The sequence below is a fragment of the Sparus aurata genome, chromosome 7, assembly GCF_900880675.1.
Source record: "Sparus aurata chromosome 7, fSpaAur1.1, whole genome shotgun sequence".
Lineage (NCBI taxonomy): Eukaryota > Metazoa > Chordata > Actinopteri > Spariformes > Sparidae > Sparus > Sparus aurata.
This window is the reverse complement of record NC_044193.1, coordinates 33,450,413-33,456,556: the sequence shown is the minus strand read 5'-3', so window position 1 is coordinate 33,456,556 and position 6,144 is coordinate 33,450,413.

Here is a 6,144-nt window from a genome sequence, read left to right as displayed (position 1 = left end):
TCAATATCCCTGACTGATTTTGAGTAGTGTAATTAACAACGTGGAGCACCTGGTACTTATGAAAACTGTTGTCCAACCTAGTCAAAGCAAAGCTGATGTTCACTATGATGGGCACAAATACATCAAAAAGTATCTTGTTGCAAAGTACATTTACTTGCTCATCGAATGTATCACAACAAAATACAAGAATACTGGTATGAGAGAATAGGTTTAATTCAAATACAACTCATTTGTAAACATTGCATGAATGTTTCTGCAAAAGTTGAACAAATAACTATGCAAGGGAGTGTACATACATTTTTATTTATGAGGTACATGTAGCTTTGTGTAGATATATATCTGTATTTAGGTATATGAGTAAATGCAAAATATGTTTTTCACAGATCAGGATAAAAACACTTGGGAATATCCACACCTTAGTGACCTGAAAAAGCTGTCTTGGTCAATAAGCATAGTCCTACCTGTAACCTTGATTTACCCTTATTTGCCACAGGGAGGCGCCTGCATCTCTCTAGTCATTACAAAATCCCAAGCTTGTTGTAGGTACTGTGAACCACTTTTGGACTTACAAATAATTGAAATAAAATTAAATCACAAAATGTTACAGTCCAAAAGTCTGATTAACAAAGATACCCATTGCTATTTAAATATAACTGAGTCTGTAAATATTTACAGCATGAAGAGAGTTCTGGCCATTCACAATGAAAGGAAATCACACAGCGTGCTGAATCATGTTTAGGTCCATTTCAACCTGAGTTGAGATTTTAATTAGGTGACAGGGAGGGGAAACATGGACATGTCAGTTGACAACAGTAATGGCTGCTTTAGAAGGGTGGAAGGTAAAGTCATACTCCAGGAGAGATAGAATGGGAAGGTGAAGTGACAAACTGTCCACGTTTAAGCTTGTCCAAGCCCATGGTCCTACACTCTTAATTGCCCACGATAATCCACATCACCATATTCTCTGTCATCCACATCTCCTCAAAGTTAATCCCTGTGACTATGACTCTGGTGTCCCTCTTTGCATTCTTAGTTACAGAGGCCTGTACAACACAAATAGAGAACACTCATGTTAAATAAAATGCTGAACACCGCAAACAGAAAAAATATAAGACATGTCATCAAGTGCAAAACATTTGTGAACCTTGGATTTCTTTCACAGTGATATAAAATGATACATATTTATTGTACATTGAAAATATTTGTATGTACATAAACCACAAAATATATCTATAACCCTTTGTGTGCACATTCATTAATATTAAGACTCATCAGATTCAATAAAAGTGTGCCATGGGAGAGATCAGTGTGGGTAACCCTGTTCAAAACTATATGCAAAAAAATTATGAAAATCTTTGTATCCTTCAAAGAATTAGTCTTGATCTTCATTCAGGAAGATGACAAGGCTTCTCAGGATGGACTCACACCTCTTTTAATACATATTAATTGTTATGTGCAAGAACTCGTTAACCTGACACATAGCATTAACAAACAAAAAAATACAGCCATGTGTTACTTGTTTACAGTGGCATTTTCATTCTGTGCAACTTTATACTTCATCCCCCAGGCAAATATTGTACTTCTCCTTCCACAACATCTGTCTGACAGCCTCAGTAACTAGTTTCCTTAATGATTTTTTTTTCATGACCCTGCTGGCCAGTGAAAATCACGTATCTCCTGATTAAATGTCTGTGATAAACTAAATGATTGCATGTTCCTTGGATTATCTGGAAAATACACTGTCACACACTTGAAAACCAGCAGCTGACACCATGAGCACATTTACTTTTGATATTTTTGAGTTGTCTGTTTGCTGATAATAGTTGCAAATTCACTAAAGTATGTCACGTTAATCTAATCAAATTGCAGTTTTGATGGCAGGACTTGTTGAGTTGTGTGTTGTCACTGTGGTATCAGAACTTTTCTTAAGTAAAGGATCTGAGTGCTAATTACCACCATTTAGGGACTCAGTAGCACATGCGCATGCAAACCTACACATTTACTTACATCACTCTGCTGAAACATGGCAGGTCATCTAGCTCCAATATGGGTCTGAGATTAACCCCACTGAAAAGATGAGCCCTCCTGATTTGAAGAGCAGTCTCAGTATTTGAAGTGACCATGTAGGATGTCCTGGATTTGGTAGGCTGCAAAATCAGGGGTGCATGCTTGGTGGCTTCTGTTAGTCAGATCATCATGAGACTGAGTAAACAGTCAGTTGAAATTGAGCTGGGTGAACCGAACAGTTAGTGATGCATGTGTTCTTTCAGATGATGAGCCATGAATTGAAGTGCAGTCAGTAACCAATACAAAAGGCACACATCTTACTAACTAGTAAGAATTTTTGTCAGTCCTTCTGTTATACAAGTTTCTATTCGCTTCAAAAGACATAGGAAAATTAAATCACCCCATTCATCCCATTGAGAATGAGGGTATTAAATAAGTGTGTAATTTGCTTGTTTGAATGAAATGAATATAATTTGTGGTGTGTTTTTTCCTCATGTTTTGGTATCTTCTTGAGACTCTGTGCCAGGAAAGTTGTGGCTCCCGCTGTTGGGATGTTGTATGTTGTATCTCAGGCCCGACAGATTAAATGTTAAAGCAGGAATGTAAATTCAGTCATTATCTCCTCACCCCCATGCGATGGGGATTTATGAAGATTCATAAACCACAAAACAATTCTGGAGTATTACAGCAACCTTCTGCTAAACAACTGAAGAGAGTAGATGGGGTCTTTTGACAAATGTAAAAACAATTTTAAAAAATTGCTCCATGCAGCTCATCCAGCACAATCTTTCTGGTCTCTGGAGGCCCTGAGATCCCAAAGTGATTTGAAAAGATATTTTGCACACCCACATGTGCAGTGGAGTCTGTGCACTCACTTCAAATGGGGTGCTTTAAGCTTAGCAGCTGCAGTAAAGATTTTTGTTGTTGTTTCTTTTGGTTGTTTTTTATTGCTTAAAATTCCATATTCACTAGTTTGCATTGTTTGTTTAGTTTCCATCAGCATGTGGGTGAGTACATAATGACCAAGTTCTCATTTTTTGGTGAATCTATCCTAAATGCACAAATGTAAAATGGTTTGCTCAAAGGCACTACCTAACTATTGTGACACCAAGGAATACAATATCTTAAAATGCCTGACTGTTCTATCTAAAACTCATTAAAGGTGCAGGTCGCAGTGTCCAAAGGTCTGACTGGATTTTTGAGCATGCACAAGCATAGCGTCCCAAAAAGGTTAACCAATGTATGTTTCAAGAGCCACATCGCGAGTGCTCACATATACTGCCTTTTAGACCATCTCTACCACCAAGCCCTGCTTCCAGCTCACATGAAGCACTGATTTGTCTTTTTTTTCCTTGTCATACTTCCAGTTCCCTCTTCTCAAAGTCAATGGGATTTTGAATGGTTTCACTGTTAGATGCCTCTATTAAGAGCTGTGGTTAAAGCAAAACTCTCGCCAAAATGCAACCTAGGGTGTTTTTGTGAATGTACCCATGTCAAACTTTAGTTTAAAAGCATTATTGTGACGAAAGCGCCACTTTTAAGATCGACCGTATTTTTGTTTTCAAATCAAACTTATTTTCAATGGGAGTAGTTGGGGCAAATAAGCGATAGCATCAAAATCGCTATTCTTAAAACACTAAGAATCTCGACACAACAAGAATCCTTGCTCGTAGTATCACCAGGGTCTCTATACATGAACACGAGCATTGAGAAAATTATTTGTGTACACAGAGTTTACTAAAAAGAATGTTTTTGAACAACTCACTTTACCAATTGTTTTTTCCGCTCGCCGCCATCTCGCCAGTTGAGAAGTGTCGATCTCCGAATGCGACTTAACAGGAAGGAGGATTGAAGATTTCACCTCCCTTATAAATCGGACAGTACTACAAACTTTTTTCCATGTCCCCAAAATCAACTGGAAGCGGGGACCCACCCCAGCAGCAAGCTTTAGGAGCTTTTCACCTTTACTCTCCTCCGGAACAGCCTGTCACAAAAAGATGCAGAAAAATGAGTCCACACTTTTGTTACTTCAAGGCTGGGTTACTGCAATTCCCTATTACCAGGCTGCAATAATACGTCTCTGAAGACTCTCCAGCAGATCAAGAATGCTGCTGCACACTGACGTAATTTTGGGGTGACACAGGGGACATGTCCCCTGCACTTTTTCAAAACGCCGTTTATGTCCCCTGCAGGTTTTACTGTCCAAAAACCATGTTACGCTATATTTCACAGAGACACGTCAAGCACTAGGACCAAGCGGAAAACGGCCGCTCAAGCCGGAGCCTGTTTCCCTTAGTTTAGACCCGCCCACAAGCTCCTCGATTGGCTGTGCCATTTCTTGCGTGATTAGCCATCCCTGCTGTCACTCCATCTTGCTTGCACACCGGTCTGCTAGTTGCTCAGTCCTTATCTGCCACTGTCAGTTGGGCGTTTGCTCTGCCTGGGTCACGTCCGCTAGAAGGATTGTAATATCGGGAGCGTACCTATGTTCCCCGGGTCCTATGTTCCCCTTTTCATGTTTTAAGACCAACAAACCCTAACCCTAACCCTTTGGGTGAACAGCGGGGAACATAGGACCCGGGGAACATAGGGATGATCCCGTAATATCAGAGGTTTCATTTACATTAACGTTTGAATCGGTGTCCATGTGCGTATGTGCGTACGTGATTGCATGTGTGTGTATGTGTGTTTGGTAATTAGGTGCAGCTAGGATGTAAATTACAAAAAAATAGCCGGGGAGTTTATTTGTTTCAATCACTTAATATACCAGGTGTTTATTTGGGACTAGGCGTTTAATTCAATAGTTGTGCGTCTTCTGCAAGTGAAGTTGTTGCGGCGGAGGAAATGATCCAGCCAACCAGCACTCGCTGCAAACTCCTCATCTCTGCTGTCACTCACGGTGGCGTACATTTGTTTCTCCATTGCCCTGATCATTTTGCGACACACTCTCTCTTGGCGTGCCCGTTTGCTGATAACCCATCCCCGCATGTTTATCTCAAGCTCCTCGCTAACCTTCTTCCTTCCTCCACCAGGCAGCCTGGCCCTGTTGCTGTCCTCCTCGGACAGACGCTGATGCTCAGTTTCTCTCACTCTCTTGGGGTTGACAGAGAAATGTCTATCGGCTACTTCTTCCGAGTTTTCCTCTGCATATTTTACGACAGAAAGTTTGAATTTCAAGTCGTACTTCTTATTTTTTTGCTGCACCGGAGCCATGGCGATCATCAAGTGATACAGACTAACAGAAAGCAGCACAATACATGAAAAAGGAGAAGAGGAAGAAGAAAAACGTGCACTGTCAGTGGTCACGTCTTCTTCCTTGATTAAAATAAATAAATAAATTAGATTCGGCATTTATTTGGAACCGGCGGTTATTTATCAAAATATACACCTGCACCCGGCGTTTAAAGGGGACCCTCCGGTTAATTGAAACCCGGCTATTATTTGGTAATTTATGGTACTCAAAGAAACTGTTACGACTGAACTAAAACTTGAACCCAAACGCACAACTCAGGAGACAAAGTGAACAAATAAACAAATCTTTATTAGAAAAGTACAACAGAAAATCACTCACTCTGAGGGAAAAAACACTATGACAGCTAATAACCAAAAACCACTCTAAAGAGGGAGAAACCTACAAACAAACGCAAGGGCTAGACAAAGTAACAAAGAAAATACAAAACCTGGCAAGACAGGGGCATGAAACAAAAGGCTTGGCAATCCTTGGCAAGATGAGGGCTTGGAGCTGGTTCTCTGACACGCAAGACAAGACGAACTGGCACAGACAAAGGGAGACGCAGACCAGATATAGACACGGTAACAGGGAACAGGTGGAGACAATCAGGATGGGGAAGGCAATCAGGCTGGTGGGAAAGACACAAGGGGAAGTGGCAAGTTACCTGAAAAGAGAGGAGAGAAGAAGTTTCAAAATAAGGCAGGAAACCATAAAACAATACACAAGCCACCTAAGCACGGCCAGCTTTCTTGGCCATGACAGTACCCCTCCCTCTAGGGACGGCTCCTGACGGACCAGGCATCTGAGGGTGACTGTTGTGGAACTCAGAAATGAGGTCAGGATCCACAATGAAGCTTGCGGGGGCCCAGGAACGTTCCTCAGGGCCATAACCCTCCCAGTCCACC